This window comes from Anomaloglossus baeobatrachus, chromosome 3 (assembly GCF_048569485.1).
Source record: "Anomaloglossus baeobatrachus isolate aAnoBae1 chromosome 3, aAnoBae1.hap1, whole genome shotgun sequence".
Lineage (NCBI taxonomy): Eukaryota > Metazoa > Chordata > Amphibia > Anura > Aromobatidae > Anomaloglossus > Anomaloglossus baeobatrachus.
Window position 1 is genome coordinate 567,205,193 of NC_134355.1, and position 9,824 is coordinate 567,215,016.

The window sequence follows — 9,824 nt, forward strand, 5'->3', positions numbered from 1 at the left end:
TTCATGTCATTTAAAAAAAAAAATAATAATAAAAATGTTCCCCTCGATGTACAAAGCTTACTTGCGATACTGCCAGTGGTCGGACAGGTGTGACCACACTGGGAGGATCAAGAGTGCTGAGGGGTGTGTGCACTGATTGCAGAGACTCCCTGTGCGCCTGTATGTGACAGCATACGCAGTTGAAGCATAACAATTTCACTGGTCAGAGCTCTACTTTGCTCTACCCTGCTGGCGCGCAGTGGGGGATGATGTAGGACGCGTCATCCACACATAGCTGGGAAGGAGGATTGTGATGGAAGGAAGTGAGGAGGCGCCAGACCGAGGCCAGCAATGGCCATCAGTGTTGACCGCCATCTGAGAGTGTAATAAAAGATGTTTTTTATGTTATACACAGCGGCCTGGGCTCTTATATACAGTACTAGCTGTACTACCCAGCTTCGCCCGGGTTAATAACTGCTGTTAACAAAATAGAATGTATTAACAAAAATGTATTCTGCACACAAAAACCACAAAACAAATAGATATAAATGTAATTATAATGTCTGTCTCCCCCTCTGTATATATCTCTCTTTCTCTATCTCTGTCTGTCTCTTTCCCTGACTGTCTGTCTCTGTCTCTCCGTCTGTCTCAATCTCTTTCCCTGTCTGTCTCTTTCCCTGGCTGCATTGTGACATGCCAACATTCCATTTAAGGGCGTGGCTGCGCATTCTTCTGAAGTTCTGGCTGCACTGTGGCTCCCAGCTCCATTCGCTTTAATGGAGGCAGGTTTTTTGGTGAATAACTGTAAAGAGCGGGGTTAAAATTTCCCCTGAAAACATAGCCTATGACGATCTCTGGGTCCAGACGTGTGAGTGTGCAAACTTTTGTGGCTGTAGCTGCGACGGTGCAGATGCCAATCCCGGACACACACACCCTTTATATATTAGATTCTAGAGTACTGTATATAAGGGCCTACTGGTGCTGGCCGCAGCTTATAGGGTACAGATCTGGTGAACAGTTCCTTTAAGTTCAGACAGATGGCATACAAACTACAATTGTCAAAAACATCAACGTCAAGACAACTTCCAGTGTTCTTCTGTGACTTAATATTGTAGCTCAAGGGACAATTGTAGTAATATTTAAGAGAATTGCTCAAAAACAGTTCCCTAATATAGTCCATACCAATGGTTTTCAGGTTTCCAACCTTAGGCCCTTAGGACATGAGAGCTGTAGTCCTGGAGCAGCTGGAGATTACTGGTCCATGGGATTCGTTTGGACGACTATAAGGCTATGTGCGCACGTGTACGTATTGCATGCATTTACGCTGTGTAATGCGTCTATGACGATTGTGCATAATCCATCTGCACGTTGCGTTTGAGAGCGCAGCGATTTGCATGCTGAAATTTTGATCCAAATCTGTGCGTTCAAAAATGCAGCCTGTCACTTTTTTTGTGTGCTCCCACTCTGTCTATGGGAGAAGCAGCATCCCGAGCACATGAAATCGGCATTTATTCTGCTGAAACACTGTATCCATTACACAGTGTTTCTTCAGCGATTTGAAGCGTACATGAGCTGTCAAATCGCTGCAGAATGTTCAGCATTTACGTGCGAACAAGCCCTAAATCAGATTCTATTTTTTTTAATTGGAGAACACCCATCTTATTCAATGTGGCAGTGCTGATGGCCGCTTTTTTTCACGGACAGCATCTGTCGGTTGCTCTACGTCTTCACTTGCCTCCATGAACCTTTCCCTACCCAACAATTTGTTAAATTCTGATGAAGGTCCGGTTGTGAGACTGAAACGTTAATTATATGGAATTGGATTTACCATATTACATTTCACTAACTCATCGCATGCTTTTGAGTACCGAATTCTTTTTTTCCCACATGGATGAAGTGTTCTCTTGTGCGGGACTTGCTGCTGGATTGTATACGCTGTATGAATGAAGCTTCCCTGCTCCAGCCGAGCCTGGGATCCCGGTGCACCCAGATCCTCCAGCAGTGAGAGCCCAGAGTGTTAGGAGCACTGAGCAGCTTGTGTGTAACAGATCCTGTCTCCAGTGTCTTGTAACCTTCTACACATAAGTGCGACCCCTCTGACAGCAGAGCTGCCCACAGTGATACGTCACCGCTCTGCTCAAAAGGGTTTTTTTTCCGTGTTGTTTTTTGGCTTTTGTTGCTTTTTTATTACATTCATGCAAGTTAACAGTACACTCTATGACCACTTTGACCACTGCTTGTTGTCAGCCATGATGCATGTTTGTTTTTGTTTTTTTTGCTCTTGCTGCAAAACATTGAGGATAAAAGAGGTTTCCCTATTATGATCTGTCTTATTTAGTGGTCATAAAAAAGGAAAGGTTGTTGTCATTGTAAATCCATTTAAGTATTTAACTCATTTAATGGTTTGTCTGACAGTGAAATATATTGTCTCTCTAAATGTGCTTTTTTATAGTCACCGGTCAGCTGCAGGGGTCTTGTGACTTCCGAACAACAAAAACCTCTGGGTTGGCCTCTGCTCAGATTCAGACAGGCCTGGCGGGTCACTGGACAATGCTCCTGGGTACCCCCAAGAAGAACATAGAGGGCACAAGCCAATAACTCGTTCTCATTGGAAAGAAAAAATGACCGCTGGCCTACAGGCACTGATTTTAGCCACCAGCTTCTGATGGATTGGCGTCCGTTTTAACGACCAAGATAGATTTGAACAAACAAGAGGATGCCGCTCGGGAATGGGAGCGAGGGGAGTATGTGTAGTTTGTTTTTTCCTGTTTGTTCTTTTTTCTACGTTTGATGGTATATAGCAGACTGTGAAGGCTGGTACTGTATATAGGGAGCTGTGTGGGAGTGCATACTGTTTATGGTGGGCTATGTGTGGGCTCATACAGTATATAAGGGAGCTGTGTATAAATTCATCTATATATATAATTGCCTTATTCTGTCTGTCTGTCTGTCTTGCTCCAAAATTGTGTCCTTACGGTGACACAAAGCTGATTGGCCTCTGGGCTCGCCATGGCTCCGCCCCCCCCACAGATTGGCCTCTCGCCCCGGCACCCTGCAGGCATTGGCAACTCTGCCCCGCCCCGCCCCCCTCACGCAATGCACGCTAGCTCTGGCCCCGCCCCCCACGCATTCCCCGAACCGACACGGTCAGGGAGCCACGACTACCAGGTGAGTACTGTACCCCTGGGAGCCCACATCAGCGTATGCCGCCAAACCAGCCGACACATACCCTCGCATTGCTGGGGCTGGCCGGCGTATGCTGGTGTGGGCTCCCGTGCGAGCGGGGCACGAGATACGCTGGTAACCATGGTAGCATAGTTACCAGCGCATCAAGGTCCTGCAGCGGCGGAAAATACACACACGCACACACATAACAGCACACACACACACATCAGATCACACTCGCTCTCACACACACACACCTCACACACACACACACCTCACACACACATCACATCGCATCCACATACTCACAACATCCTGGGATATCGCTTGCTTCTCGGCGGCGATACTGTGCTGTGAGCTTCCAGGACCTGCCGGAGGATCACATGGCCAGAAGCATGTGGTATCTCCGGATGTTGTGAGTATAAGCGCGTATGTGCGATATCGTCAATCTGTGTGTGCGTGAGTGTATGCGATCGGGTGTGTGTGAGTGTATGCGATCGGGTGTGTGCGTGTCGGCAGAGGAGCACGGCGTGCTGGAGGAGGCTGGGAGGAGAGAGGCTGATCCTGGGGAAGGCTGGGATGGGGAGGCTGAGAGAAGAGAGGCTGATGCTGGGGGAGGCTGAGGCTGGGGTAGGCTGGGAGGAGAGAGGCTGATGCTGGGGACCGAAAAGGCTGATGCTGGGAGGAGAGAGGCTGATGCTGGGGGAGGCTGAGGCTGGAGTAGGCTGGGAGGAGAGAGACTGATGCTGGGAAGAGAGAGGCTGATGCTGGGGGAGGCTGAGGCTGGGGGAGGCTGAGGCTGGGGTAGGCTGGGAGGAGAGAGGCTGATGCTGGGGACCGAAAAGGCTGATGCTGGGAGGAGAGAGGCTGATGCTGGGGGAGGCTGAGGCTGGAGTAGGCTGGGAGGAGAGAGACTGATGCTGGGAAGAGAGAGGCTGATGCTGGGGGAGGCTGAGGCTGGGGGAGGCTGAGGCTGGGGTAGGCTGGGAGGAGAGAGGCTGATGCTGGGAAGAGAGAGGCTGATGCTGGGAGGAGAGAGGCTGATGCTGGGGGAGGCTGAGGCTGGGAGGAGAGAGGCTGATGCTGGGGACAGAAAAGGCTGATGCTGGGAGGAGAGAGGCTGATGCTGGGAGGAGAGAGGCTGATGCTGGGAGGAGAGAGGCTGATGCTGGGAGGAGAGAGGCTGATGCTGGGAGGAGAGAGGCTGATGCTGGGGGAGGCTGAGGCTGGGGTAGGCTGGGAGGAGAGAGGCTGATGCTGGGAGGAGAGAGGCTGATGCTGGGAGGAGAGAGGCTGATGCTGGGGACAGAGAGGCTGATGCTGGGAGGAGAGAGGCTGATGCTGGGAGGAGAGAGGCTGATGCTGGGAGGAGAGAGGCTGATGCTGGGGACAGAAAAGGTTGATGCTGGGATGAGAGAGGCTGATGCTGGGGACAGAGAGGCTGATGCTGGGGACAGAGAGGCTGATGCTGCGGGTAGAGAGGCTGATGCTGCGGGTAGAGAGGCTGATGCTGGGAGGAGAGAGGCTGATGCTGCGGGCAGAGAGGCTGATGCTGCGGGCAGAGAGGCTGATGCTGCGGGTAGAGAGGCTGATGCTGGTGCAGCATGGGCGATGGAGCACGATGGGGGGTGCGCAGCATGGGGGATGGAGCACGTTTGGGAGTGCGCAGCATGGCGGATGAAGCACGTTTGGGAGTGCGCAGCATGGCGGATGGAGCACGTTTGGGAGTGCGCAGCATGGCGGATGGAGCACGTTTGGGAGTGCGTAGCATGGCGGATGGAGCACGTTTGGGAGTGCGCAGCATGGCGGATGGAGCACGTTTGGGAGTGCGCAGCATGGCGAATGGACCACGTTTGGGAGTGCGCAGCATGGCGGATGGAGCACGTTTGGGAGTGCGCAGCATGGCGGATGGAGCACGTTTGGGAGTGCGCAGCATGGGGGATGCAGCACAATGGGGAGTGCGGAGCATGGCGGATGGAGCACGTTTGGGAGTGCGCAGCATGGCGGATGGAGCACGTTTGGGAGTGCGTAGCATGGCGGATGGAGCACGTTTGGGAGTGCGCAGCATGGCGGATGGAGCACGTTTGGGAGTGCGCAGCATGGCGAATGGACCACGTTTGGGAGTGCGCAGCATGGCGGATGGAGCACGTTTGGGAGTGCGCAGCATGGCGGATGGAGCACGTTTGGGAGTGCGCAGCATGGGGGATGCAGCACAATGGGGAGTGCGGAGTATGGCGGATGGAGCACGTTTGGGAGTGCGCAGCATGGCGGATGGACCACATTTGGGAGTGCGCAGCATGGCGGATGGAGCACGCTTGGGAGTGCGCAGCATGGCGGATGGAGCACGCTTGGAGGGCGCAGCATGGGAGATGGAGCACGATGGGGGGTGCGCAGCATAGGGGATGGAGCACGATGGGGAGTGCGCTGCATGGGGGATGGAGCACGATGGGGAGTGCGGAGTATGGCGGATGGAGCACGTTTGGGAGTGCGCAGCATGGCCCATGGAGCACATTTGGGAGTGCGCAGCATGGTGGATGGAGCACGTTTGGGAGTGCGCAGCATAGCGGATGGAGAACGTTTGGGAGTGCACAGCATAGGGGATGGAGCATGATGGGGAGTGCGCTGCATGGGGGATGGAGCACGATGGGGAGTGCGCAGCATGGGAGATGGAGCACGATGGGGAGTGCGCTGCATGGGGGATGGAGCACGATGGGAAGTGCACACCTCCCCCCAACACACACACACACGCGCGCGCACTGCACACCACACCACACACACACACTGGGAACCACAAACAACTGCCCTACACAGACACTCACACACACAGACAACGCTGCACACACCCAACACACAAACACCGCGGCACACACAAATATACGCACATACCGCACAACACACACATTGCACAAAACATACCTCCCCCCAAAACACACCACACACACACAAACCGCGCAACACACACACACACAACGCTACAGACACACAGCGCTCCACAAACAACGCAACACACATACAACACCGCTCTCACCCCCCGCCACACCCAGACAACACCCAGAACATGTACAGCGCCCTACACAAACACTTGGTAACTACACACAACATCTATATATATATATATATATATAACAAAAATCATACATGAACTACACAATACGTAAATTCTAGAATACCCGATGCATAGAATCGGGCCACCTTCTAATCTAATATATAAAGCTGAATGTGTGTGTGTGTGTATGGTCCGGGATTGGCATCTGCACCGTCGCAGCTACAGCCACAAAATTTTGCACACTCACACGTCTGGACCCCGAGAGCGTCATAGGCTATGTTGTGAGGCGAAATTTTAACCCTGCACATTCCAATTTACCAATCAATTTTGCCCCTATCTACATAATGGTGAAAAAGTGAAACGAAAAGTGTATCCGCACCGTCGCATTTACAATCACGACATTTTGCACAGACACCTCATGTGACCCAGGGAACGTCATAGACTATGTTTTGACAGGAAAATTTAGCCCTGCGCTTTCCATTTACTCTCCAAAAAACATGCCTCCATTAAAGCAAATGGAGCCTGGAACTACAGGTTATTAATAGGAGCTGTGATTGGTTGCTATAGGAACAAAAAACATTCATAGTATAAGAAGCTTATATGTGAGGTAATAAGATGTCGGTGGGGAGACGGATAGAGACAGAGAGAGACAGACAGGGAAAGAGACAGAGACAGACCTGGAAAGAGACAGACCTGGAAAGAGACAGACAGACATACAGACAGGGACAGAGACAGGCAGACAGGGAAGGAGGAGACAGACAAAGATAGATGGGGAAAGACACAGACCTTGATAGATACAGACGAGGAAAGAGACAGAAATAGAGACAGACAAGGAAAGAGACAGGGAAAGTGACAGACAGGAAAAGACACAGACAAAGAGACGGGGAGACAGACGGGGAAAGAGACAGACCTAGAAAGAGACAGATGGGGAAAGAAACAGAGAGATAGAGACAGACAAAAAAAGAGACAGGCAGACGGGGAAAGAGACAGACCTGGAAAGACAGTCCTGGAAAGAGACAGACGGATCACATTACTTGGCCAATTTAGTTAAATCTGTGTGGAATATCTGTGGTGGTGAAATATATGTTGTGAAATGCTTCCATTAGCTTAGTTTTTGCCTTTTAATAATTGCATTTCTATCTATTTGTTTTGTGGTTTTTGTGTGCAGAATAATATTTGGTAATACATTCTATTTTGTTAACAACAGTTATTAACCCGGGCGAAGCCGGGTAGTACAGCTAGTACTGTATATAAAGGGGCTGTATATAGGCGTGCTGTGTGGGGGCTCATGCTTTGTATAGGGAGGCTGTTTGTGGGCTCATGCTGTATGTAATGGGGCTGTGTGTGGGCTCTTACTGCAAAAAAGGAGGCTATGTTGGTTTCATACTGTATATAGAGAGCCATGTGTGGGCTCATACTAATATATAGGGGGCTGTGTTTGTGGGCTTATACTGTATATAGGGGTGATAATACTGTATATAGAGGGTTGTGTGTGGGCTCATACTGTGTGTAAGGGACTATGTGGGGGCTTATACAGTATATAGGGGGGCTGTGTGCAGGTCATACGATATAGAGGGGGCTGTGTACAGATCATACAGTATATAAGAGGGGCTGTGTGTGGATCATGCTATATATAGGTGCTGTGTGAGGGATCACACTGTATATAAGGGGCTGTGAATGGGCTCATAGGTGATATGGGGCAGTGTCAGCATACTTAATTCTGTTCAATATTAAGTGATACAATTAATAAAAATAAATAATATGGTTAATATTGACATTGAGCAAAATTAATTTCAGCCTATTGGTTTGGCCTCCACAACAGTCATAGTCGGTCTGTCATATGTCCCTTTGGAAAAATGAATTGACCACCCCTGCTGTACACTATATACAAAGCTACTATGATCTCTGTGTTGCCTGCATACTATCCACTATATGCTGCGCTCCTTTGTATAATGTCACCAGTAGTAATAGTCTTTTTATTATTGTCGTTTTTAGTAATTATCAGTATTGTATTATTTAGTCACTAGGTGATATGTGGTCTGGTCAAGGTGTGGCGGTAATTGTCCCTTGTATGTGGTATTAGTGGTCTTAGTATAGTGGATTGTGTTGTGCATAGAGGTAATTTGTTCTCTCTGATTATTTTTTTTTTCTGTTGGAGATTAAATACTTGAATTTTAGCTCCTCCCTGTCCTGTGACTAGTACACAGTGACAGAGATGCATTTACAAGGATTCTCGGTGAAAACAATAGTCACTTCTCCATAGGATAAGTGATAGCTTATTGATTGGTGGGGGTCTGACAGCTGGGACCTGCACGGATCAGCAGCATTCAGAATATTTATCCCCATTTGGCTCGAGTCATACTAGCGTATGGCATCTGATGCAATATGCTAATGGCTCTCGGCTCCTGTTCTGCTGCCAGCGGGAGCTGAGTGTCGTGCAACTGTGATCTGATCCTGTGATCGGGTGACTGCTGTGGAGGAGGGGGCGGGCGCAGTGGAGGAAGGGATTAATCCATTATCAGCTGATGCGATTATTGCACTGCACTCGGATGTCATCCGAGTGCAGTGTGATGTTTCACTCGCACCCAAAGACTTGTATGGGTGCGAGTGACACAGCTCTCGCTTTTTTCCTTAGTCTGATCAAGGTTGAGGAAAAACTCAGATATGAGCTGCAGCATTGTTTCGCATGGACCCGAGTGCAATGTGAGATTTTGTTGCATTGCACTCTTGTGAGTCATACGCTTGTATGAGCGTACCCTTGGACTGGAGATCATGTTGACATGCCGGGGCTGTGGGAGTTACTCGTTACTGGGCAGTGGTTCTGGCTCTGTGGGCACCGCGGTTCCGTAACCCCGGTGGTGTCGTTTAATAATGATGTAGAGGATGATGGGAGTTATTCGTGACTCCACCTGTGGTATGTGGCAAGTTTGGTGCCGCCGCTGTGAGACCGGAATCTCTGGGGCTCATGGTGACTCAGCTTGGATGGTATAGCTCTCCACAGGTAGAGCTGGGCCCCAGGGTGGATGCGGGGAGTAGTAGTAGTCTATGTTGGTGGGCGCAGGCAAATAACGGAGTGACACAGGGGTGCAGTCTCAAGGTTTTTTTACTCACTGTAGTCAGTTACACATGCCAGGGACCAACTTTGGAGTGCCGGGATTCACTGTGATGGGCTCCAGCCGATCCCGGGTAGTTTGGAGGTAGAGTCCGGTGCACCTTTCTAAAGTGTACTCTTTCCTGGTAGCCTCTGCGCTTGCTTCGCCCTCCTGTCTTGCGCCCTCGCTAAGTGAACCCTGTATCAGTGCCATGAACCCTGTGGGGTGGCATGAAGCTCTATCCCGTTGGTCCTTGAGGGTTACCTTCCAGTGAATTAGTGGCGGTGATAGCTTCGGTGCGTGAAGACACCTCAGCCGTTGGTTTTGCTAACGTAGCCCGTAGGTTATCCTCCTCTTGCCTAGTGACCAATCCCCGTGGTGTGACCCAGTCCTTCCACCTGTTGATTATGTGTGGAACAAGGCCACGGAAGATGAGCTCCTATGGTCTCTAGGACCCTTTCTGTTGGTGCCCAGGCCGAGCAGTACATGCTCCAGGCCGCAGGACTTAGCTCCTCTTTCTCTCTCCACACTTCAATAACTGT